This window comes from Podarcis cretensis, assembly GCF_951804945.1.
Source record: "Podarcis cretensis genome assembly, chromosome: 7".
NCBI lineage: Eukaryota > Metazoa > Chordata > Lepidosauria > Squamata > Lacertidae > Podarcis > Podarcis cretensis.
The window spans coordinates 33,575,946-33,602,689 of NC_137176.1; the positions used below are offsets into that span (position 1 = coordinate 33,575,946).

Here is a 26,744-nt window from a genome sequence, read left to right on the forward strand (position 1 = left end):
AAGACTCCCTGGAAAATACCCTGATATTGGGAAAGATGGAGGGCACAAGGAGAAGGGGACGACAGAGGACGAGATGGTTGAATAGTGTTCTCGAAGCTACCAGCATGAGTTTGACCAAACTGCGGGAGGCAGTGGAAGACAGAAGTGCCTGGCGTGCTCTGGTCCATGGGGTCACAAAGAGTCGGACACAACTAAATGACTAAACAACAACAACATTTCTTTTGAATGGTTGAATTCCTCCCTCAACAATTTTTGAACTTAGCCGGGAGTGCTCAACAGACCCACTTGATTCTGAGGCCAAACATTCTATGGCTTTCTGACCTCTCCTGCTATCTACATACAGGTAGGAGGTTCACTCAGAAGCACTTCCAGGGGTGAAGTGCCATGGGAATGAATCCACACAACTTGGAATCCTTTCCTCAAGGTCAGAATAGTGACACAATAGGAGGTGTTGTTGTTACCAGTGCTGGTAGAATAGACCGTGCCAGTTTCAGATTGTGGACAGCGGAAGGGATATAATTTTCGAATATCCCTTTTTACTAAGTTGTTTGTGTGTGTTTATTTTAAAAAACTATTTACAAGTAACAAATTTGCTGCCTGCCCTAAAAAAAGTTCCTCTCTAATGCGCTAAATGTTTTGATTTCAGGTTGGTTCCTTTTTGTTTTAAATTGGCGCGCTCTCACCTGCAGTCTAAAGTGGTGCAGTCCATTCTACCGCCCAATTTCCCTGCAGGTGTAGACGGGCAAGGTAGGTATAGCGACCTGGGGACGTTGTAGGGTACCAACTCCGACTTAAGCTTGTTTGTGTTTTTTTAAAGAGCATATTGGCGCGGCCTTGGTGGAAGTTAGCCGTGGGGACTGGAGGAGAAGTGCCGCGGAGCTTTCCGGGAGCTGCTTGCTCGGGCAGGCGCTGTTCTGTAAGGGGGCCGCGGTCTCGTTGCTCAAGAACAAGGCGCGGTCGGAACTCGGAACATCTTCAACTTTTTGCGCACGTGCGCACAAAGGGATCATTTGGCGCCGCGACGCGCTCCCCCTCCTCCTTGGGGTTAACAACGCCTTTCCTCGTGGTATCCAAAACAAAGCGCGCGCAGGCCATTGGAAAGAGAGGAAGAATCAGTCTACCCTTGTGGACTTTCCCCAACTTCCAGGCTCGCTAGGATCCACATCCACATCCCCTTCCCCCACCCCGCTTCTAAGACTTGTTTGCTGAGGGGTCTTAGTTTTTAAAGAGCGAAATCGTTACAGCATGGCATGGAGGATGGCACAATGCAATAGCGGCGGCTGGGGGGCGGGGGCGGGCGCCTTAATTTTTCCTTTTGTGTCCTTTTCACGTCTCCGCAACGAGGCACCCGACTTGGGTAAAAGTTGCAGAAGCGGGATCGACGTGAGAAAAAAGTTAAGCGCAAAGCAAGCCGAGCTCTTGGCTGCGCCTTTGTTTGGTGCCGGGGGACGCGAGGAACGGGCGGGCGGCCGAGGGGGAGCCACTTAGCTCAGATAGACGGACCCGCCGCAAATGCATTGTTTTCTCCTCCTCCCCCCCCCCCTGCCGCCCCATCCAACCGTTTGGAAGAGGAAGGAGGAGAAAGCGGAAGGGGTTATCCTTCTGTCTCCTAAGGTGAGTTGCGTTTCTCTTTTGTGGAGCGCCGCGAACTTTAACCATTCTTCTCTCCCCCCCCCCCCGCATCTTCCCCAAAACAGCGGGACCTTATAGCAGCAAAAGTTTTCTTTTTGTGTGTTCAATATCCCTCCTCCTCTCCCCAGCCCGGCCTTTGCTGTGTGCGTTAGTTAGGAAGCTGCAGCCTCAGTGGCAGGCAGTTTCGTAGTCTGGGATTAGAATGTGCTCTTGGCGTCCGGGTGTGTTTGTGTACTTCCCCTCCTTCTCATTGATAAAAACATGGAGCAAGTGGAAGGAACAGGCTGGGACTGAGACTTGTTGCTTTTGGGAGACGACTGAAAACTATGGTTTGTAGATGAGAATGGAGGCGGCGGGGTGGGGGTGGGGTGGGAAGGACTGTTTTTGGCTTTCTTCCCTAGTCCCCACACTCTTTGCGTTCCTCAACCCCCTTCCCTTTCATTTTGGGAAGTGGCTCCAGCAGCCCTATTCAGGGAGGACAGGTGAAAAGCTTGGCGAGCCCCTATTATTATGGGCTGCCGGGTGCTCTCCTTCCCACCGCTCCCTCCCTCTCGCTGTGCAACAGGTAGAGAGATGTCAAAAACTGGTTGCTGCCGAGCTCCTTTGCGCGAGGACGCTTTTGTTCCCCTTGGCTGGATGGAGACGTTTCCAAAAGTGAAAGGGAAACGTGTTAACCCTACATCTTGATGGCCTCCCCTATCCAGCACCACCTCCCCCCCCCTCACTTTGGGTGTGAGGATATCTTTCCCATTTTCGGAAAATCAAGACCTTGTTCTTGGGAATCGTAAGGGGAGGGGGCTGGGAAGGGGAATCGCGCCTAGCCCGAATACCGAGGGGAATTGTTCTCAATGACCGTCAAGGGGAATCCAAACAAAGAGGTGCATCTACCGGAAATAATGATTTGAGAGATTCTCCTCCTTGCCCCCTCCCGCCTCCATTAAAATTGTTTTTCTGGGAGGCTCAGTTAGAGGGAAGTTTTGAACTGGAGGCTGTGATGAGGCGCAAAGGGAAGTCTACGAGAGGCTTCTTTTTTGGGGGGGGGGAGAGGAAAAAAAGTTGCAGGGCAGGATCTGTTCAAAAGAAGATGAGAAGGCTGAAGTTAGACTTGAGGTGCTCTAGGATGGGGGTGGGTGGGGAGAGGGAGGGGGAGGGAGGGAGGGAAAGGGGGTGAGAGGGAGAAACCTGCTGCCGCTTGCTGGTTCTTTGTCTGCTCAGGGAACTTGAACAAAAGAGGAAACTCGGATGAACTCTCCATCTCCCCTTCTGGGTTTATCTGGTCTTTTCAACAGTTTATTCAGACTTCTCCAACTTCTCCCAAAGACTTTGCAGAATGTTCCAGCTACTCCTCAGAGAGTCCTGGTTTTTAATTTTAATATATTTGTTTGGTCTTAAGTTAAGAGAAGAAGGAAGGTGAGTTACTTCTGCTATTTCTCTCTCCCTCTTCCCTTTGTGGCTTTGTTATCAAATGAAAGTGTTAAGTGGAAACTGCGTTAGAGAGGTTGGGAGGTGTGCATCAGACTAGTGTGGAATCCTCTTGGGTCTGGATGTTAAGACGCTGGGGGTATGATGTTGATTTTGTTAATGCCTGTGATTCTGTCAGTTTGGATCTGCTTATGTAATGCAGTTTGGCGGGCACCAAGGGGGGGGGGAGAGACCGCCTCTTGCTTGAGATATGGATTCTCAGGACAGTGACTGGGAAGAGTGTTCTTTTGTGACTGGGGGTGCTGGCTGAACCAAGAACGGGATGCTGGAATGATCAGATTGAAGGGAAGGTGGACATTTTGGAAGGTGTGGTCTACATTGAATCTGCCTGGCTGAGATGCAGGTGAATGCTGGTTCTTTGTTGATGTGTGAGTTTGTGGAGGCATAAATGTAAGGTAGGTACCAGCAGAAACTTCTCTGCCTCTGTAGAACTGGAAAGCTGTTCTGAGTTGGACCATTAGGATAGCACATTTCACTGTTAAATGGGCCATTATTAAGATGGAAGTTTTCGGGCTACTTTCCAGTATACTTGTAAAAATCTTCTGTTCTTTTTGTTTGTTTCAAACCTCTGGCATTTCTCCCCTTTTGTTAAGTTTTGGTAACTTACATTATATTCCTGTTTGCTCTCTTATTATTATTATTTAAATTATTTGTCCTGAATTTTTCTGTTTCTTTCAATAACCACTTTTTTTCTTAATCCCATTGTTTCCCTGCTTTTCCCAGTTGCTGTGTTCCTTTTGATATATGGTACCTACCATTCTACAACTTTTTTCTTATACACGACATTTGTTTTGCAGTGATATCTGCAGGCATGTCTTCTTTTAATACTTTATTTTGAAACAGACTCTTACACTACAGAGTTACACTAGTTTAATCCTTCTTTCCTCTCTGGGGAATCCTTGAAAATTTAGTTCCATGATGTGGACTAGAAATCTTCAGTGCGATTTTGTAGAACTTGTAGAACTTCCATGTTCCAAGGATCTTTGATGAAACCATGCTAGTTGGATTGGTACCAAAGCATTTTAAGTTTGTAGTGTATATCCGTCCTTCATTTTCTCCTCACTTTTCTCTCACAAATGTTAGTAGATCCACAGGAGAGCCCGCAATGGGCAGATTATTTCCTGTCATGGCTGGTCTTGTTGAACCACTATATCGTAATTCTAGCACTTGGATCTAGTACCGGAATGACAAATACTGGATCTAATGTGCAGTAACACACAGGCCTTGTCTATGTAGGAAATTCTGGAGCACATTCTGAGTATTGTAACCACTGATAGAGCCAGGCTGGTAAGATCACTAGTACAGATAAAAAGTATTGGCAATCTGGTCACTGTGTGACTAGGCCTTCATATGAGTCCAGTTGTGTGATTCCTGTACAAGTTAAGGGCTAATGTTAGGGTTTGAGAGTGTAAGCTGTAATGCCAGAAATACTTACAAAGTTCATTAAGCTCAGCAGAGCTCAGAACAATAGAGTACTTCAAGAATAGAGCTACAAAGGAGAGACGGCGGGAAGAGAAATAGAGAAAACAGGCTCCTAACTTGTACCACCTCATATCTCATATTTTTCAACTTCTCCTGTTCCTGTATTGTTCAGTTTTCTTATTAATTTAATCTTATTACTTTAATTTTTGCTTACATCTTTGTTTAATGTATTTCACTGATTCCCTACTACCTTTCCTACTCCATTTCTTACCTGAGTCTTTAAAGCTATTTCCAAGGGCTTTTCAACAACAATAGAAGCTTCAAGCCTATAGAAATAATGTGGGGGTTGTGCAGTTGCTATTATGATTTGTAGTTGAGGAATTGCACTTAGTGCGTATTTGGGCAATGTGCACTTGTTCTACGCCTAAAACTCAAGCAAGTTATGAAAAGGGAAGTTGGCCATTTAATCGTAAGTGCTAAAGGTTGTCTTTGGTTTTGGGAATCAGCTGTGAAGTGTGGTTAGAAATCTTAAAAACAAAACAAAAACAAAGATCACCTAGACTTCTACAGAAAAAAACCCCTGTTGGATTAGGCCAAAGGCCCATCTAGTCTAACATTCTGTTCTCACAGTGGCTCATGGGAGGCCTGCAAGCAGGACTTGAGTGTGACAATACTTCCTCCACTTGTGCCCATCATATTATTCAGAGGTATACCACTTCTGAAAATCTAGGTGACTGCTTAGATTCTAGAATAAAGACAATCAGTCCTTTTTGGTTAGATAACTATTCCTCATGCAAGTGCATGCTTTCTGTTGGATTTTATACTCATAGTCAACACGACTGCAATAACAACAACAACAACAACTTGTCTTTTTGGTGCTACCAGACAGACTCTTCATTTTTTTTGCAGCAAGAGACTAACGTGGCCACCCCTATCGAAAAATGGTAGGGCCACAGTTTCCAGAAGATAAGTTGTAACCATATTTGGGAAGAGAACTGTGGCAAGTTTAACCATGTAGTTCAAACAGTGTTAAGTATGTTACACTACAGTCAAATGTAGCAAAGCCTCTTTCTCACTGCAAAGCACCCCTGGAGGCACTGTTTTGCATGGGAGAAGAGGTGAGAAGGAAGGGAATGCTTAAGCCAGGCATAAGCAAACTTGGCCCTCCAGCTGTTTTGGGACTACAACTCCCACCATCCCTAGCTAACAGGACCAGTGATCAGGGATCATAGAATCATAGAATCATAGAGTTGGAAGAGACCACAAGGGCCATCGAGTCCAACCCCCTGCCAAGCAGGAAACACCATCAGAGCACTCCTGACATATGGTTGTCAAGCCTCTGCTTAAAGACCTCCAAAGAAGGAGACTCCACCACACTCCTTGGCAGCAAATTCCACTGTCGAACAGCTTTTACTGTCAGGAAGTTCTTCCTAATGTTTAGGTGGAATCTTCTTTCTTGTAGTTTGGAACCATTGCTCCGTGTCCGCTTCTCTGGATGATGGAAATTATGGTCCCAAAACAGCTGGAGGGCCAAGTTTGGCCATGCCTGGCTTAAGCCTTCCCTGCTGGCCCTCTTGACCCTGAAGATCCTCTCTGCAATCTGTTCCTTTAGTGTCTGCTAGTATTGCAGATCCATGTTTACCTAGCAAACATGGGTCTGGAAAATCACAGGGTTAGAAATTTAAATAGGGATGGGAAATTTCAGGGGGAAATTGATGGGTGGAAGGAAGTGATTTGAGCAACTCTCTTCCTTCCATCTTTTCTCTGATGCACATTGCCCTTTGGGCTTTGTTATAGTGTAATGAAGTTATAGTGTGCCTTGCGGCTAAACCTACAGGAACAGAAAACTTTCAAATGTATGCAGATTATAAAGTCAGGAGAGCATGGTCTTTGGGGGGACACATTTCCTCAGAGTGGTGACGGCTTCTTGTCTGGTTCTGCATGCCATTTCATCATCTATCACTCCATGCTGCATCTGCATAAGGGTTGAGTTGTCAGTCACTTTAAACCAGGGGTCAGCAAACTTTTTCAGCAGGGGGCTGGTCCACTGTCCCTCAGAACTTGTGGGGGGCCGGACTATATTTTGGGAAAAAAATAATGAACGAATTCCTGTGCCCCACAAATAACCCAGAGATGCATTTTAAATAAAAGCACACATTCTACTCATGTAAAAACATGCTGATTCCCGGACCATCTGCGGGCCGGATTTAGAAGGCGATTGGGCAGGATCCAGCCCCCCGGGCTTAGTTGGCCTACCCATGCTTTAAACAATCTTCCCTTTAACAGGCATTTAAAAGTAATATTTGTAACTCTTTAGATTTGTGGCCCCGCTTGTAATTGCCTAAGAGTCTAGGATGGTATCCATTTGATACTCTTTTAGTGATTTATGCAAACAACAAAATTTGTGTTTTACTGTGCACCAAACTCAAATTGTTATTTGAATAGAAAGGTTGGGAAACGTTTTTGCTGTAGTTGCTAGGAATTAATGGGTAATGATAAGTTGCAGGAGGTAAGATTTAGAAGTTCAGTGCATGTGGAAAAACCCTATTGAGGAAAAGTTGCTTCTGTAATACTCCTAAAATGGGTGGTGCTTAATAGTAAAAGTACAGTGGTTGAGATAAAATGGGTTAGGCTGCAACCCTCTATGCCTTTACCTGGGAGGAACTCCCATTAAGTCCAGTGGAGCTTACTTCTTAAATAGGCACACATAGATTTGCACTGCAATAAAAGCTTCTAGAACAGTGGCTCCCAATTAGCTAAGTACTGCAGACCCTGTGTTTTTCAAAAGCCAAGTTATGGACACCTTACTTCTGAGAATTTTCATATCTCTATAGCATTGGTAGCTTTTGTTATGTGAATGGTGCCACGGATTCCCTGGATAGTTTATGTGAACCCCTTGAGGTCTGTGGACCCCCAATTGGGAACCACTGTTCTAAAGCAGGGGTGGCTCACCTGCTGTTTGGGGCTCTGGTTTACCTTCCCCACCAAGCATTTTTCTGCCCCCCACCTAAGCCCTATCAGGTTTTGCAGCAGCAAAAAGGAAAACTACACAGTAGATTCTGCACTGGGGTGGGCAGAGCACAGTGCTCTGATGGGGATGCAAATCACCCTGTGTGTGCAAATGGTCACACTCATCATTGGCATGTGGTCCCCTAGAGCACCCCTGTTCCAAAGGAATATCAGGAGTGTTCTGATACTTTCATCTTTGAACACAAACGAGGCTTACAGGAGTCTTCCAGCTAAATTGTAAGCATGTTTAGGTGAAAACAGACCCTACTTAAAAATCAGTCGGACTTAATTCCAAGTATGTGTGCTTACAATCACAGCTTTAGAATTGTTTTATAGTGAAACTGTTGAAATGTGCCAATACCAAAGCTTACAAGCTTTCATTTCTATTGAATAGGTAAACTGTGTGAATATCTCTGAAGTAGGATACCTGCCAGCAAGCTATGTCTAAATCGGTATCAACCAGAACCAGACAGATGCCATGTTTTATTAACCTTCTCATTGTGGAATACAGTGTAAACCAAAGAAGACACTAATACTTGGATTTATAAGTTGTAAGAATTTCTCCAAATGGAAGCTGGTGAAAATTGTAGTTGAATGGCTTGGTCGCCTCTGTGATTCAGAATAAGGTATGTGTAAAATAAACAGTGTTGCTCAGAATAAGTCTTACTCAAGTACTGATTTGATGCCAAATTTAGGATTGCTCCTTTAACTATGTTATGCATGTCAGTTATGTGCTCCAAAATATGTTCATTTGTTAAATGCAGCTTCTGAAATGTTGAGGCATGTATCAGGGGTGGTCCTCCAGATGTTGTTGGAGTCAATCAGTCCCAGTCGGCATGGTTAATGGTCAGGGATGTTTGGAGCTGGAGCCAGTGTGGTGTCAGACTAGAACCTGGGAGAACGGGGTTCAAATCCCCTACTCAGCTTTGTAGCTTACTGGGTGACCTTGGACCATTCACTGCCTTTCAGGCCAACCTACTTCGCGGGGATGTTGTGAGGGTGAAATGTGAAGTGGTACAACCATCTATGCTGCCTTGAGCTCCTTGGAGGAAAGATGGGATAAATAAATAAACAATAAACATCTGGAGGGCCACAGGATCTCTCTCTCCCTCTCTCTTTCTCTCTCTCTCTCTCTGTGTGTGTGTTTGTGTCTGTCTGTCTGTCGATCGCTCTGGATCTGGCTGGCCTGAGCCTTGTTGGTCCACAGTGACAAGAAGAAATTCTTAACTGGTTACTTCAGAGGGATCAGGTGGTCTAGGTCAAGAAACATATTGTGACCATAGACTTGACCTTCCCAGTCTGAGCAACTTGTCACAGACTCATTTATTTCCATTGCCTTATAACACATCACTCGTCTGCTGCCTCTTTGTCTTTTCCTGCCTGCCCTGGAACCCAACCTTCAATGTGACTTGGGCCACATCGCCTTTTTGGACTCTTGGTTACTATTTTCAATATTACCTCCTTTGACCCTGCTTGGCCTTACTAAAGTGAAACCTAGATTGGGTGTTGCTGTTCTTAAAAGGTGGTTAGGATCTCTGGACTTTGAATATACCTTCTTTGGGTATCTTTCCCTCCACCATCTGAAATTTGCTGCAGGCTTTTCTTTAAAGTTTGTTTTGTTGGATGCTTTTGTGGAAGCCAACCATTTGTACATATTATGAATGTCCATTTACACAGTGAATTAGGCTATGGCTTTAAGTGGTCAAGGTGGATACTATGGGAGAAAAGATAATTATTTGGGTGAAATATTAGTGTTGAGAATAGATGCAATTTTTTTGGATTTGTTTAAGATTGGGTGAATGTTAAATGCATGCCTCTAAAAGGTATCTCAGATAGTTGTGATGTTTGCATTGGCATTTGTCTTGTCAGTTTTGTATGCTCTGTTTGTATTTAGGGCACAGTTAGTGCCATGAAAACAGTTGCTTTTGATATGCATATTTTCTCCCAAAAGATTTGTTGAGGTCTGTAAAAGATGTAGGGCAGTTAAGTATGCACTCCTTAAGAAAAAGTGTTGAGGATGGCTGGTTTTTTTTAACATTAGGGAAAGAAAAATAATCTCTTGTTTTCCAAGTTGTAAAGAGAACTTCAATTTCCCCCCTCCCAAATCTGCATTATATTGAGGGTTTATTAATAGTAATAATAATTTATACCCCACCCATCTGCCTGGGTTTCCTCAGCCACTCTGGGCGGCTCCTAATTGAATATTAAAAACACAATACAGGATTAAACATTAAAAACTTCCATTGCCAGGGCTGCCTTCAGATGTCTTTTAAAAGTAGGATAGTTGCTTATTTCCTTGACATCTGATGGGAGAGTGTTCCACAGGGCAGGTGCCACTACCGAGAAGGTCCTCTGCCTGGTTTCCTGTAGCCTCACTTCTCGCGGTGAGGGAACCGCCAGAAGGCCTTTTGCACTGGACCTCAGTGTCTGGGCTGAATGATGGGAGTGGAGATGCTCCTTCAGGTATACAGGATTGAGGCTGTTTAGGGCTTTAAAGGTCAGCACAAACACTTTGAAATGTGCTCAGAAACGTACTGGGAGCCAATGCAGGTCTCTCAGGCCAGTGTTACATGGTCTTAGCGGCCGCTCCCAGTCACCAGTCTAGCTGCCGCATTCTGGATTAATTGCAGTTTCCAAGTCACCTTCAAAGGTAGCCCCATGTAGAGTGCATTGCAGTAGCCCAAGTGGGAGATAAGTAGAGCATGCACCACTCTGGCGAGACAGTCTGCGGGGCAGGTAGGGTCTTGGCCTGCGTACCAGGTAGACAGCTGCCCTGGACACAGAATTGGCCTGCGCCTGCATTGATGTGGTAATTTCTCCCTTGTTGCTTCATAGTGCTTGTAATGTTAAAATTGAGGAACCAGGCAGCTCCTTCCCATGCAAATGTTACTTCCATTTTCAGCTCAAGTTGTACTTAAGCAGAAGATTGAGGTGTGTATTGAAGCTGCAAATGGAAGCTTGTGTTCCCTTCATCCCAAGCATTTCCCCCAATATTTTGGTAGTTGCTTGGCATTGTGATGCTGATGATACTGATAATGGCTGCATAGTAGTGGAAGGGGGGGGGCAACCAAGGAGGGGGAGGCACTTTGACCAGGAAGACAACACTGCATAAAGAAAAGGTTGTATGAGCAACCAATAAAGACAAAATGGTTGGTCTTTAGAAAGTCTAACAATATTTGAGTCTAGATTAACAATGCAGATAGTAAATCAAAAGCAATAAATAAATAAATCTAACTTTATATTGTCCGTAGCTGTAAATTTTGTGACTTAATTTCTTCCTTAAGAACAGCCATTCACATAAAATTTACCTTCAAGTTACTTCAGTTTTAAACATCAGCATAATCTTCATTTTGCTTCTGAGAATATGGGCTAACTACTTTAAGCTACTATTGCTTAAAGCATAGCTTTACAAACTGTGTGTTGAGACACGTTAGTTGAATATGGGCAAACTATGGTACTACTACTACTTCTTCCTGTAAAAAAAGGTCTTACTCCTATTGGAACAACTAACAATCTAATATTGTACACACTTACATGGGAGTAATTTCCATTGAACTTCCTATGACTTACTTCTGAGTAGACATACATAAGATTACACTGCTCCAAAGAAAAAAGTTTGAAACATATAGGCTGTATCAATCTGCTTCAAACAGTTAATTTATTATTATGAAAGAGATTACAGATTAAGTGGTGATAGGAAACATTGTGTTTTAAGTTTGTTTGTATTATTTTAGGTAGTGGATTTCTGTATCCTTCTACAAAACAATGTTCTCTTAAAAAAAGAAAAACCACTCCATAAAGCACTCCATATTGATTCACTGTAATTAGTATGAATTATGTAAAATGGCTGTGGAACTAATATGATTTCAACCACTGAGAATTTCACTGCAAGATTGTTGGGTTTTGGAATTGGTATGGAAGCTGGAGAAACTCCAAATTCTTCACCACAGTGGTGCTATTTTTTCAGATTAGAGACTTGCTTCATTGCTTTTTCGCCAGTGGCGAATCTTGTAAGAGCATGCCTGTCTGGGTATAAGTTCTGCTCCCCAAATAAGGAGGCTTCCTTGTCAATAGAAACCTTCAGAATCAGCACTGAATGAAATAATGCTTTTGAGAACATTTTTAATGGTAACTGCTTTAGAATGTTTTTAATTGTAAACTGCTTTTATATAGTTTGTTTTTTAATAGTAATTGTTTTTAGAATGTTTTAACTGTTTAGCTATTTTTTATTTGGAAACGTTGGTGTGTTTGCCACCCTGGGCTCCTTTGGGAAGAAAGGCTGGATATAAACTAAAACAAGTAATAATTAAAAGAATTTGTTCTGAGCAAAGCAATTGGGTCATGATGCAGTGATTGTGTACAGTCTCATAGAACTTACATGTTGGTAACGTTAATTTTTATTAGTAAATTAGTGACAAGTCAAAGCGCTTGGTTTCGACTGGATTGGGGCCTGCGTGTTTGGATTGGGATCTGTGACTTAAGTGAGTACACAGCTTGGGGATACTTCTGGGATCCTTTGCTGTCACTTGAGGCTCAGGTCACCTTGGTGACGTGGAGTGCCCTCCATCAGCTTCATCTGGTGGCCCAGCTGTGCAGCCATGGCCCGACCACATTGACTGCCAGTTAGTTTCTGGGCCCAAGTGCTAGTTTTGATCTATAAAGCCTTAAGTGGCTCAGGACCTCAAAGATCACCTCTCCCCATATGAACTGACCCGGACACTGTGATTGTCATCTGAGGCTCTTGTTTGTGTGCCTCTTTCATGACAGGTCTGGAAGGTGGCAACACGAGAAAGGCCTTTTCTGTGGTGGCTTCCTACTTGAGGAATGCTCTCCCCAGGGATTCAGCGCCAGGCAAAAACCAAAACCTTCTCTTCCAGGCTTTTGACTAATTAAACAATCTATAGCCTTTTAAACTAGGGGATATTGTTTTTGTTTGTTACAATGGTATATATTTTTGTGTTTCTATATTCTAAACCTCCCTGTGATCCTCAGATGAAGGACGGTATAGAATTTTAATCAACAACAACAACATAACTGGGCGTGATGCATTCCAGTGATACTATAATATTTTCCTGTTCTTCTGTTTCTCTCTGTCTCTAATCTCTTACTTTCCTGTTATCAGGTTTGTTTGTTTCTAAAGCCAGAGTTTCTAAATCCTAAAGGCTGAATGTTTCAGTCTGACATTCCTGTTCAGTACTTAACTTCTTTCTCAAAGTAGGCTATAGGATATCATATAGATATGTATAAAATTCCCATCTGGCTTTCTAGTAAAAGGACCTTTGACATGGCTTATCCGTGTCAAGGACAGCGGAAATTAAATAGGAGAGCAATTCACTGTCTCTTCCTCACTGCTGTTGTTTCACTGCATATTTACATTTGTGCAGAGGGTTAACGCTAAAATGGGGAGGGATTTGCATTATGACGGCAGTGAAAGAGTCTGATTCTTATAGGTTCATGGTAATAACATGCCTCTAGCATTCTTACTGTGGTCTGAGATGTTGGAGCATCCTTCCTGTACAGTACCCTCCACCTCAACAGGATTAACAGAGTCAGGCTGTGAATAAACTGGGAGGCCAAGATATGGATCTTCACCTCTGGTGGGGTTTATTTTTCTCATTTTCACATCCATTTTTTCTTTGACACATCTGTTTAGGGGTTATAGTGTTCATATAGTGTTAGGGTTTATAGTGTTCTTTATTGAGTGGTTGGGCATTTTCCTGAAAGATCTGCAGCAAAGTTTGACCTTGGGAATTGTGAGGGGTTAGGAGGCTGGTTCTTCCAGCTGGCATTTAGGGCAGGCTGGGAAGTAATTTGGAGGCAGGGTAGGGTAAGTAACCTAAGGCACCTTTGGGTGAAGTGCTTCTGACCAACCACTTTCCATTGCTGCCTGACTCAAGGAGATTATTAGTTCAGTATTCTTGGGATCTAGTGGAGCCACCCTGCTGAATGCTGGGCAGCAGGGGCAGGTTGGGGAAGCAAGCCTTCCCCTGAGCTCAACTTCATGGTGAGTTGGCAGTGAAAACCTCACTTCAGTGGATTGGGTTTGAGTGGGGGTAAGGTAAAGGTAAAGGTACCCCTGCCCGTACGGGCCAGTCTTGACAGACTCTGGGGTTGTGCGCCCATCTCACTTAAGAGGCCAGGGGCCAGCGCTGTCCGGAGACACTTCCGGGTCACGTGGCCAGCGTGACATCGCCAGAGCCAGAGGCAGAGCCGAACACGGAAACGCCGTTTACCTTCCCGCTGGTAAGCGGTCCCTATTTATCTACTTGCACCCGGAGGTGCTTTCGAACTGCTAGGCTGGCAGGCGCTGGGACCGAGCAGCGGGAGCGCACCCCGCCGCAGGGATTCGAACCGCCGACCTTTCAATTGGCAAGCCCTAGGCGCTGAGGCTTTAACCCACAGCGCCACCTGCGTCCCCTTGAGTGGGGGTAGTGTTGCCCAATAATTGAGATAAAGGTATGAGGATGCTCCCCCCCACCCATGCAAATTCCTTTGTCTCTGTTACCTGCTCTCTTGCTGCAGGTCTTTTCCACTAGCTAATAAAGTTGTGATATTTGCGTTTCTTGTGAATCTTTTCTCCGGGGACATGGATACTATTGAATTTTAAAGCCCGTAATTGGGACTGATACTTATACACCCTGATGTCTTATATGAATGTCACTGCCTTCTGTTATGGAGGCCTAACCATGATCTGGACCTGTTTTAGATTCACCATAAAATTTTAACATTTTGGAATCTGACCCATAATGTATCTTACCCAAAGGTACCTTCTTACCTTTGAATCCACCTGAAAAACTGAGTCTGAGTTATGCTGCAGCTGACAGCATCCTTGGAAATAAGTGTTTTATGTTCTTATTTGTTTTATATTGTTAAATTATTGTTAGTGATCAAATAAACATCTTGTTCCTCTTTTGCCACTATAAGATGTTCCATGTCTCATGGTGGTAGTGGAGATTTAGATGTTCTGGAAGTATATTGGAATATTTCTGTAACTGTTTGTTGGAATGACATTAAAGATGTGGATTTTGACAAAACTCATGATTCTATGATTCATTGTAGATTTTCTTCATATTACAATTTGGACTCAGAAATAGATAGTAACACGGGTGCCGCTGTGGTCTAAACTGCAGAGCCTAGGGCTTGTTGATCAGAAGGTCAGCAGTTTGAATCCCCATGACGAGGTGAGCTCCTGTTGCTCGGTCCCTGCTCCTGCCAACCTAGCAGTTTGAAAGGACCTCAAAGTGCAAGTAGATAAATAGGTACCGCTCTGGCAGGTGCTGCTCTGGTTCACCAGAAGCGGCTTAGTCATGCTGGCAACATGACCTAGAAGCTGTACGCTGGCTCCCTCGGCCAGTAAAGCGAGATGAGTGCTGCAACCCCAGAGTCGTTCGCAACTGGACCTAACGGTCAGGGGTCCCTTTACCTTTATTTTACAAAGTTCAGATGGCATTTCAAAGCTTGCAACTGACTTCTGATTCTAATAGGCATGAAGGGACATCTGCATGGAAGATTTGCTGAATGACATGGGCTGCTTTACTCTTTTTTCCTCCCTGCATTTTTTTCAGTTATTCTGTCTCCCCCACTACTCATTTCTCCACTAGTTAACACTGGAAATGAACCCAGACCTGTGTGTGTGTGTGTGTGTGTGTGTTTGCATTTATTGGAGTGGGAAGTTCCTCCATGCCCTCTCTTTGTGTGGCTGCGCTGATAGGTTTTCAACCAATCTGTAGTCTTTGTAATGTTACTGTCTGCGTATCTGGTAGCTGCCAGTTTATATGTACTTTAGGCTTTACAAAGAAGTCAGTTTTGATTTAATGACAAACACTTGTTAGCTTTATATACTGCAGTTTTTCATGAACTGAAAATCTTGCTTAGTTTGAGATGCTTAGTTTGCGTTTAGAGCGCAAGAAAAACTTTTACTTGACTGTCATGTACTGAGTTTTCATGGTCTTTTGGGGGGGGCGGGAGTTGTTTTTTTCAGGTTGGGAATATGTTCTGTTCAATAACCTTAACTCTGTCTACCACCTCTCTACCCCCCATTAGCTGGGTAAATATCCTAACTTTAATAAAAAGGGTGTTCTGTTTTCTTCTTATATGCTTTGGTTAAGTGGGTGAAAGGACTAGAATATCAATAACCATTTGATTATGAAGATACTTCCTAGTCTTTTCCTAAACATTTTCATTACTGTGTGAGAAAGGGATGTAGTGGCAGATTGACTTATTTCCATACAGAAAGTTCCATGCTCAATTTTGGCATCTCCAAGTGGGCTGGAAAAGACCCATGTCTGAAACTCCCTGAAACCCCAGGGTGGTTTGTCTGGCTAATTCATTACACATCTTTAGGTGCCCATTGAAAGTGTTCCTCTTCAACAAGGCCTTGGGTTGATTAGCAGTCCTTTAAAATGTGTTTATGGGAGGGAGGGTTTTTGTTTTGTTTTTGCTATGTACTTTGAGGTTTTATTCCATGAACTTCCCTGAGATGAAATTTAATGAATAATAATAATAATAATAATAATGAAATTCTTGAGAGCTGCTACCAGTCAGTGTAGACGCTACTGAGCTAAATGGATTAATTGTGGGGCTTCATCATCGTCATCATCGTCATCATCGTTAATTTGTATGCCATTTTCCCAAAGTGAAACCAAGCTGAAGGTGATTTACAACATCAGAAGATACACACAATTACAAAAATAAAACAAAATTTGAGTAGTTGTAAACAACAAAGCATCTCAGTAATTATATAATTAAAATCAAACAGTCCCCGCACATTTCACAATAAAGGTACAAATGCATAATACCAAGAACAGCAATAATTAAACATCTATAGAATTAAAATGTGAGCCCATCAAAAAAACTCCTAAACAACACCCAACTCTGACAGTCTCTAGGCCTACCGAAGAGCAGGTCTTGCAGGCAAGATGGTCTCTGTCCCTTTAAGCCAGAGCTTTCCAAACTGTTCATGTTGTTGACACACTTTTTAGACATGCATCATTTCATGACACAGTAATTAAGTTTTAATAGCAAACTGGAGGTTAAAGTAATCCCTTTCCAGCCCCAGGAGGAGTGCAGGGAGCACTCGCGTGACACACCCACATGTGTTGCAACACACAGTTTGGAAAGCTCTGCTTCAAGCAATAGTGGCTGCTAATGTTGCTGGAGTAAGTCAGGGCTCCACCCTCCTGGGCTAGGTGGGAAGAGGCCAATACAGCAGGAAGCAGCTCTCCTAGGACTTGCAGCAGAGATGGTCCTTATTATAAAGTGTGTATATAGGTAAAGGTAAAAGATAAAGGACCCCGGGACGGCTAAGTCCAGTCAAAAGGCGACTATGGGGTTGCAGCGCTCATCTCGCTTTCAGGCTAAGGGAGCCGGCTTTGGTCCACAGACAGCTTTCCAGGTCATGTGGCCAGCATGACTAAACCACTTCTGGCGCAACAGAACACTGTGATGGAAACAAGAGCACATGGAAACGCCATTTACCTCCCTGCCACAGTGGTACCTATTTATCTACTTGCACTGGCATGCTTTCAAACTGCTAGGTTGGCAGGAGCTGGGACAGAGCAACGGGAGCTCACCCTGTTGCAGGGATTTAAACCGCTGACCTTCTGATTGGCAAGCCCAAGAGGCTCTGTGGTTTAGACCATAGTGCCACCCACATCCCTTATGTATCTAGGACATCTTTCTTTCTTTCTTTCTTTCTTTCTTTCTTTCTTTCTTTCTTTCTTTCTTTCTTTCATCATCTATCTATCATCTATCTATCTATCTATCTATCTATCTATCTATCTATCTATCATCTATCTATCATCTATCATCTATCTATATCTATCTATCTATCATCTATCATCTATCTATATCTATCTATCTATCATCTATCATCTATCTATATCTATCTATCTATCATCTATCATGTATCTATGAATGTGTGTGTGTGTGTGTGTGTGTATAGCACATCTGCTTGAGTCCAGATCTTCTTGTAATGCAGAATACTGTGTCTTCATTTTTAACTCAAAACTAAACAATTCTACAGCTAAAATATATTCAAATTGCGTTTTGCCCAAATTGTGTGGTGGATTTTCAAGCTTTCCCCAAATGGCTTGCCCATTTCAAAATTGTCTTCGTCTCTCCAAATTGGGATGTTGCAATGAGGTGAGGCACAATCCGCATGCAAGGATGGAAACAAGGATAGTACTGTAGTCCCTTCTCGCAAATGGTCACAGCTTCTTTCCTGTTCTTGCCCTAATTAATGATAGCAGAGCTAGACACTATTATCTCTGTGGTCACTTGGATTTACTTCTGTTACAGGAAATGTGAGCTTCTGAATAGTTTCATTGATTTTCCAGCATAATGCCATACTGTCCTCTCCATAGCATAAAACATTTCTGGTAATTCTCAGTCACACTTCAGATTCCATTAGGTTTTGAGTACATGCTTATGTGTAGTACTGTGTTTAGAAAGCACCCATAGTTATTAACGGTTGGTACTAAAGCCAATGGGTTAGCAATTATACGCATTGTGCTGTCTAAGCTTTACAATGGCAGCGCAGCCACACTTGGTTTTTGTCGTACTAAAATGGAAGTGGTCCACTGTGTACCCAAACAATATTTTGAGGTCAGGTGTAACAAAAAATGGCTTATAAGTTCCCAGTCTTGCTTCTCTCATCATAAATGTTGAAATTCTTATTGTGATTTGAGCGTTGTTTTGTTCATGTTAAGATTCTGAAATCCAAATTGGTTTTCTGGCTAAAGTAATAATCAAGTGTGGCCAAAACATAACAGCTGGGCCAAAAGAGAGGTGGGAGGGTTTTCAGAGAAACTGCTTTTCTTTATCCATAATAAAAGAAAATTCTCCCTGTGGATGATAATGGTGACCAATAAAGATCATAATCATTTACTAGCTGATATTTTTTATTGTATAGCTCCATCTCTGCAATAAAAACATACCGATAATGGTTATAATTGGTTTCATAATTATATGTGGCATGGTAGTAATGTAGTCTTTTGATATTCCTTTATTACAGTGAGGTTTCTTTTTTTTTTATAATAATTTTTATTAATTTCCACACATATAATAAAGAACAATGTAAAACAGTATCACATCATACTCATCGGTTCTTACCCTTCTTTCTTTGACTTCCCCATACCTCCCCATCCCTGCATCCTTGTTTAATAATTCTTTAGCAACCCTTGAGTCCATTGTCTTAGTTCCCTTTCGTAAAAATTTCTTAAGTTTTTTTGTTTACTGCTGCAATTCTTTACTTCTTACCCCCTGACATCCTAACATTCCTCAATTTTGCAATTATTTTTAAGATATATTTTGAAGTTCTTCCAGTCCTCTTCCACTGTCTCTTTCCCCTGGTCCCGGATTCTGCCCGTCATCTCGGCGAGTCCCATAAAGTCAATCACCTTTGTTTGCCATTCTTCCAGAGTAGGTAGTTCTTGCGTCTTCCAATACTTTGCCAGTAGAATTCTTGCTGCTGTAGTGGCATACATAAAGAAAGTCCTATCCTTCCTTGACACCACTTGGCCCACCATGCCCAAGAGGAAAGCCTCTGGTTTCTTAGGAAAAGTCCACTTAAGGACCTTCTTAATTTCATTATAGATCATTTCCCAGAAAGCTTTAACCTTTGGGCAGGTCCACCAAAGGTGGTAGAAAGTGCCTTCAGTCTCATTACATTTCCAACACTTATTATTAGGCAAATGATAAATTTTTGCAAGCTTGACTGGGGTCATGTACCATCGGTAGATCATTTTCATAATATTTTCTCTTAATGCATTACATGCAGTAAATTTAATACCGGTGGTCCATAACTGTTCCCAGTCAGCAAACATAATATCATGACCGATATCTTGTGCCCATTTAATCATAGCTGATTTCACCGTTTCATCCTGTGTATTCCATTTTAGCAGCAAGTTATACATTTTTGATAAGTTCTTAGTATTGGATTCCAACAGTTCTGTTTCTAATTTTGACTTCTCTTTCTGAAATCCTATTTTCCTGTCCTGTTTAAACGTCTCATTTATCTGATGGTAATGCAACCAATCTCGAACCTTAGGCTTTAGTTTCTCATAACTCTGAAGTTTCACCCTTTCGCCATCATATTCTAAAATCTCATGATATTTTGGCCATTTAGAATCCATATTAAGCTTTTTTACTTCCCTAGCTTCCATTGGTGACACCCACCTAGGGGTTTTACTTTCCAGCAAATCTTTGTATCTAATCCAAACGTTATACAATGCTTTCCTTACAATATGGTTTTTAAAACTTTTATACACCTTTACCTTGTCGTACCATAAGTATGCATGCCAACCAAAACTATTGTCATACCCTTCCAGGTCCAAAATGTCAGTGTTCTCAAGAAGTAGCCAGTGTTTCAACCAGCAGAAAGCTGCTGATTCATAATAAAGTCTTAAGTCCGGCAGGGCAAACCCCCCTCTATCCTTTGCATCAGTTAAAATCTTAAATTTAATTCTGGGCTTTTTGCCCTGCCAGACAAATTTTGATATATCTTTCTGCCACTTCTTGAAACATTCCATCTTGTCCACAATCTGCAGCGTCTGGAATAAAAACAACATTCTAGGCAATACATTCATCTTAATGGTAGCGATTCGGCCTAACAAGGAAAGTTTCAACCTTGACCATATTTCCAAATCCTTTTTAACTTCTGACCAACATTTTTCATAATTGTCCTTAAATAAGTTCACGTTCTTGGATGTTAAGTTTACCCCCAGGTATTTTACCCTTTTTGTTATTTCCAAGCCTGTTTCATTCTGAAAACTCTCTCTTTCTTCCATTGTTAAATTTTTTTCCAACACTTTCGTTTTTTGTCTATTCAATTTAAAACCTGCTACTCGACCAAATATATCAATTAATTCTAATACTCTTTTGGTACTGGTGTCTGGCTGTTGCAAAGTCAATACTAGATCATCTGCGAATGCTCTTAATTTATAATGTCTAACTCCGACCTGAACTCCTTTAACCAACTGGTCCTTTCTGATCATGTTTAACAATACCTCCAGGACTGATATAAAAAGCAAAGGGGATATTGGGCAACCCTGTCGTGTACCTTTTTCTATAGGTATTTCTTCTGTTACCACATTATTTACAATTAATTTGGCCTTTTGTTGAGAATATATTGCACCTATACCGTTTTCAAAACCTTGGCCTACCCCCATCCCTTGGAGATTCTTTTTCATAAAAGTCCAACTCATTTATATGTAATAAGGTAAGGATGAATGGACTGTGGGTTTTTCTGGGTTTGTATGAGGAAGAACTCCTGGTTCCTCTATCCTGGCTCCTCCTTTCTCCCATTCTCTCTCCCCCGCTATGACATCACTTTGAAAGCAAAACACTGTGCAAGCATTTAAAATGGCTCCTGTACAGAAATGCACCAGTAAGGGACCTGATTAAGAGCAAGAATACTAAGTAAAAAATAGAAGCAGGATATCTTCATCTAGGAACCTGCTTACAACAATCACTGTGGGATTTGTTGTTGTTGTTAACAGGCAAGATTAAAATGTTTAAACCACATGCCCAGTAAAAAAGCAATTTGCACCATTTTATTAACCCCCAGCTCTATAAAGGATATGCATTTTGTTTGACTGACTGTTAAGAAATGCATTAGGAGCTGAAACAAGTTATTGCACAAGCTGCGTATGATCTGACAACCTTTTGACTTGGTGCCTGGAAAACCTGTGTTCAAGAAATATTGATTGTTCAAGAAACGCAAATTTTGCATCATATGCACTGGCTGCCAGTTTTCTTTGCAGGCTCAGTGCAAGGTGCTGGTGTTAACTTCTAAAGGTCTGAATAGCTTGGGCACGGTTGCCCTTGAGGGTCCACAAGTTCAGTGCTTTGGGGGCTCCGTGGATGCAAGCAATGGGAGTGACACCCAATGTGGTTTGTCCTGGGCTGTGCACTCTCCTTGGGATGGCCCTGAGCATAGGACCTGGGTATCTTAAGGACTGTGCCGCCTTCCATAGACTCTGTTCATCACATGAAGGCTTGAGTCAGATCCCTTGACAAGGTGAGGCGTGGCTGATGGCAAGCAGGGCAAGGGCATTCCCTGTGGAGGGTTGCCTGGCCAAGCAAGTTGCTTCAGGCCCCATCATTATATTGTTTTAGGTGGCTAGTAAACACATGGCTGGTGAAAAATTCCTTGGAGTTACCGTTTTTCTCTTTGGAATTTATTATTGGGGTGTGTGTGTGTGTGTGTGTGTGTGTGTGTTTTATGATTGATTGAATATAAGCAAGGGACCTTTTTAAAATGTTTTGGTATTTTGGTATTTTTACTTCTTAGCTGCCGTGACTTACCTAGAAAGTAGATAGAATATAGGTTTGTTAAAAGAAAATAATAAAATACATAAATTGGACCTGCGAGAAGAATCTAGTGTGTTTTATAGACGAAAGGGGCCAATAAAAGGTATTGCTCCTCCAGAATTGTGTGAGATATCATACTTTCTATCAGTGATAATGAAATAGTGCAATTATTTTTGGAGAACACTTTGTGTGAGATGGGAGTTTTAACAATTGAGTATACTTTCCATAGTGTTAGAGATTTCTGTCTGGTAACAGAAACACTCTGAAATAATGTGTGTTTTCTACAACCTAGAATAGGGGTCAGCAAACCTTTTCAGCAGGGGGCTGGTCCACTGTCCCTCAGAACTTGTGGGGGGCCGGACTATATTTTGGGGAAAAAATAATGAACGAATCCCTGTGCCCCACAAATAACCCAGAGATGCATTTTAAATAAAAGCACACATTCTACTCATGTAAAAACACACTGATTCCTGGACCATCCGTGGGCCAGACTGAGAAGGCGATTGGGCCGGATCCGCTCCCCAGGCCTTAGTTTGTCTACCCATGACCTAGAAGCTTGAAGCCCAAGAATTGGGCTGTTTGGTTCCCATTATTTCCATCTTTATTAAAATCTTTTTAAAGCTGTCCTTTGTCAATTAGGTATTGGAGTGGTATACAATGTCTGCTCTTGCTTCCAGTCTCTTCATTGCATCCTTAGGGTTTCAGGGCTCTTCCATCACCGCCCCCCCCCCACTAGCCCCTGCTTCCAGTAACATTGTTTTTGCTTCAATTCCTAGACTTCTCATTCTCTCTCTCTCTCTCTCTCTCTCTCTCTCTCTCAAAAAAAGCCTCTTTCTCCATTTTATTTCACTGCCTTGCCCTTTACAGTTTTCCTACTTTGCTACTGTTAATTAAAGGCCCCAACATTTCAAGAGCTAAGAATGATGTGCAGCATGGTGTGCCATTGAAATATTAAAGTTCTTTAAAATAGTAGAGATTAAGTCCGACTAAAGAGGAGGAGTAGACCTCTGCTTGACCATCTTTGCCGCCATTAAACTGATGATAGTTACATAAACAAATGACCGTGAACCTTTTTTCAAGTGCTTTAAATCTAGACAAATCAGAAGTCTATTCCATTAAACATATTGTAAATATACTTCTTGTCTGAAAACCAGTCAGTGAATTACAAGTGGATTTTTTTTTGAAAAGCCCGTTAAGTTTTGTGAATTCTTTGTCTCCTCACTAATTGAGGAAACTTTCCTTTGTTACCCTGAGTTGTGTGCATGTGTTTTCAGATTTTTAAAAAGACCTTTTCCCACTTATCTTTACATTATAACAAAAATAATTTTTATTTAAGGAACATGAAAGTGCTGTAAATTCCACTCATACATTTTTAAATTACTAAACCTTTTAAAGATCATATAAGATATATTTACTTCCCACAAGGATAAATCCATGGTAGGGATGTGTAGCTAAAATTTCAAGTAGGATGTGGTATTTTAACCCAAAACAGGTGAAGAAAATCAAGTGAAAATTGTGGTGAATGTATTGAGATGTTTTCCCAAGGGTTTGGGGAAAACAAATCCTGCATTTATTTCTTTGCACACAATAGAATTCTAAAATTGCTTAAATTGTGAAGTTCTTTTAAAATGTATTGAATAGGAAAGATGCAAGAGATTAAACCAGTGGCTTCCCAAGAGGGACTGAGGTCCATCCAACAGGTCATGAGGGCTTTATTTATGGATCACTAGCCTGCTAGTAGTGTGCCCTGGATGCCTTGTAGCACAAAGATATAAAGGGAAGGAGAGTTCACTTCTAGGTTAAGTGGGTCTCGAACAAAGATGAAATTCCACTGGTAGGTCCTCTTAGGAAGCGCTTTGGGAACCAGCGGTTTATACAATGAATGGTAACACTGCACAAGGACCTATTTTGCTAACTTATTAAGCAAGTGGAATTGGTGGTGATGGGGAAAGCTAAGCAAAAACTACAAGATCAGTCTTTGAACCCGTCCTGGAAGAATCTCTCTTTTCAATTACCACACAAAGCTTTATTTTCCCCTGTATTGTTCTGTCACCACTCTTTCACAAATGTTTTGGAGTTCAAGAGGTCTGCTTTTGCATGGGCATAGTCTGTAGGAAAAGCACATGAAGCAGAAGAAATGAAAAACAGTGACTTCCAAAATGCTGTTATTTTAGGAAAAAGCGTGTGTGTGTGTGTTTGGTGTGAGTGGGGAGTATATGTTAAATGTTGAAAATGTCGACACTCTGATTAAAATAAGGCCTCTCTCTATCTATTCCTTCCTTCCCCCTTCCTATATATTCTCTTTACTCACTAAATTTCTTACATATTTTGCCTCCAAACTCCATCTAGAGGCAACCCAACTCTTCCCTTTCTAGTAAGAACTACTCAGTTTCTTTTGAGTGGAAAGAGAAGAGTATTTTGGTGTGTTTTGACTGGAAGCTATTAGTTAATTTAGTTCTGTTTTTGGATGACTTGTTGAGGCGTCCAAGAATTAATTGTCGTCCTAACAGCAGGGTTGAGCTCATTCTTTGATTGATAGGCATCATTGATTAACTGCAGATTAAAACGGTGGTACACAAATTGAGCTAGTCATTTGGGGGATGGATGTTTGGTGCTTATGGCATTTCTGCATTATAACAAATTCCTACGTACCTTTTAAAAATGAGCAATGTGTGTTTAATGATTCTTTAAAAAGCAAATGTTTTGCCTGCGATCCAGTTCTAGGGAAATGTTATCTTAATTAAATATTGGAAAGTATGTCCAACATCAAAGTACAGATTATGTATTTTAAATGGTTAATGAGTCAGTTACAAGGCAAAGAGTTAATGGAGTAAAAAAACAAAAAACCTTTTAATTGGTTGGTTGTAATTTTCTGCAAGTGCTAGGAGAAAGAAAAAGAGAGAGGCTTGAGGAGTCATTTAATGTGGCAAGCTCGCCGCACCCAATTTGGAGCCCTGCATGTGTTAACAGTGTGCACAACAGACTCCAAGGGCAGTGGAGCCATTGATCTAGAAGTGCTCCTTCTCCTTTCATCTTTGGGGCAGGTGGAATTGCTCCATTCGCAGAGGCGAATGAGGAAGGCCAGAATAAGCACAGACCCTGGAGTCCCAGGCCTCCAAGATATAGTTGGATTGAGGTTGTGCGTGTATATTTACAAAATGGGTTCCCTATTAATAAATAACACTTTTTGCAACGTGTGTGTTAAATTCATGTCATCCATCACTGCATCATTTCATCTTTTAAACTGATAACATACAGATGATGGTAGACGGAACCACAGTATTAATTAAAATCTATTTCTGGGATCAAGGCTAGACTTGAAATGAGACTTCCAGATTTGTGATGAGCAGAGTTCTCTGTGAGGAGGGGGGGGGGCATATGCAGCAGGTACTTTAACACCCCTCTACCCTCACCCCACTGCTACCTTTCCTCTGCAGTGCCTCACCCCACCTATCCCCCCCCCGAGTTATGAAACCCAGACAGGCAGGGGAAATGTTAAGAACAGCTAAAATTCCAAACATGTCTAGTTCTACCTTTCATGTTACCTGGGAATTCCTTGAGTTGGAGGACACTCTTACACCCCTTCTGTTAATTTCAATTGATCTTATCTAAGTGTCTTTTATCCGGCCTTGGCAACAGTGGTATTTATAAAGTTACCCTTGAACTAGGGTGATTGTAAGGAAACAACCCATTCAGTTTTGTGTTATATTTTAAACAGCATCCTGTTCCCCCACTATATTTTTTTAGAGAGGCTGAGATGAGCATTCAAAGTTGAGAACAGGTTCTATGATTGCCAACTTGGCACCTGCTGTCACAATGGAACTCTTGTGGACACTCCCTGGCACTCGTGAAACCTCTGAGCCCCCCCCCCCACTGTTTCCTTTGTCACCTCATGAGAAGGATAGTCACCTTCTCCCCCCTCACTCTCTCCTCCCCACAGATAGAGTTGCGATTTTCTTTCTCACTTCCTCTTTCTGTGCTATCTACTTTTCAGGGCTCAAAATGGCACCAGAACAAATGGGGTAACAAAGAGGATGGGATGAAAAATGGCAGAAACATAGGAGAAGAAGGGAGAGCAATCTAGAAGACTTGGGAGGGAGAGGAGGATGGATTGACTTGGATGGAGACAAAATTAGGTGATGTAGGAGTCAAGAGAGTGGGAAAGAGAATACTGTAGTGTGGAGGTACTGGAGAGAGAGAGACACAGAGAGAGATAAAGTGCAGATTAGATAGGAGTAAAACAGTTCCTGTTGAAATCGCATGGCTTTTCCTATGAGCCCTTCTCCCCCAATAAAGCCACAGATTGCATTTGCCTCCATCTAATGCTTCCCTGGATTATGAGGCATGGATCCTCATAATTTTTAGAAGGATTCACCAGAAAGCCACCATCAAATCACAGGTCACCTCTGGGACGACAGATGTGTCGTGTGATTTGTTGGTAGTTTTGTTGTCATCTTATGTACAAACCATGAAGATCTGTGCCTTAGATCAACATTTTTGACCCATGTCTTATCTGTGATTGTTATTGTGTGGCCTACAAATCTAAGGTTTAATTTGATGGTGTTTTTTCAGTGACCATGTGTAAAATAATGTAAATTCAAGAAGATATGTTTTAATCCTACTGGATCTGACTTTTACTTTGTGTGTGTGTGTGTGTGTGTGTGTGTGTGTGTGATCTCTTTTTGTCCGGGAAACAGTGGAGAGAGACATCTATAGGGGGTGATGCCCAGAGCATTCTCTTAAAATTTTAAATGTGCCTTTGGGCTCCTTGATAAACAGATTTTAAATTGGGGGGAATTGAATCCACAGTGGTGGTTCATAGAAAAGCAGATTTCCGTATGTTCAATTTTTATCAGATGATGAACCATTTCCTTACCAACACATTC

At 42.1% G+C, this 26,744-nt stretch overlaps 1 protein-coding gene across 7 annotated transcripts in view; it reads left to right on the forward strand.

Annotated features, from left to right (window-relative positions):
• Nucleotides 1–974: 974 nt before the first annotated feature.
• The window catches only part of LOC307220151 (uncharacterized protein), a gene marked incomplete at its 3' end in the record, with an annotated part of 350,445 nt that continues 324,675 nt past the window's right edge, over nt 975–26,744 (forward strand). For 5 of the 7 annotated variants that reach the window (XR_013840714.1, XR_013840715.1, XR_013840716.1 and 2 more), the window contains exons 1-2: nt 2,819–3,042; nt 7,940–8,171. Of the gene's footprint in view, nt 1,615–1,786; nt 1,962–2,818; nt 3,043–7,939; nt 8,172–26,744 lie in introns of those variants that run through there. The other 2 variants (XR_013840712.1, XR_013840713.1) reach the window with 2 other exon arrangements.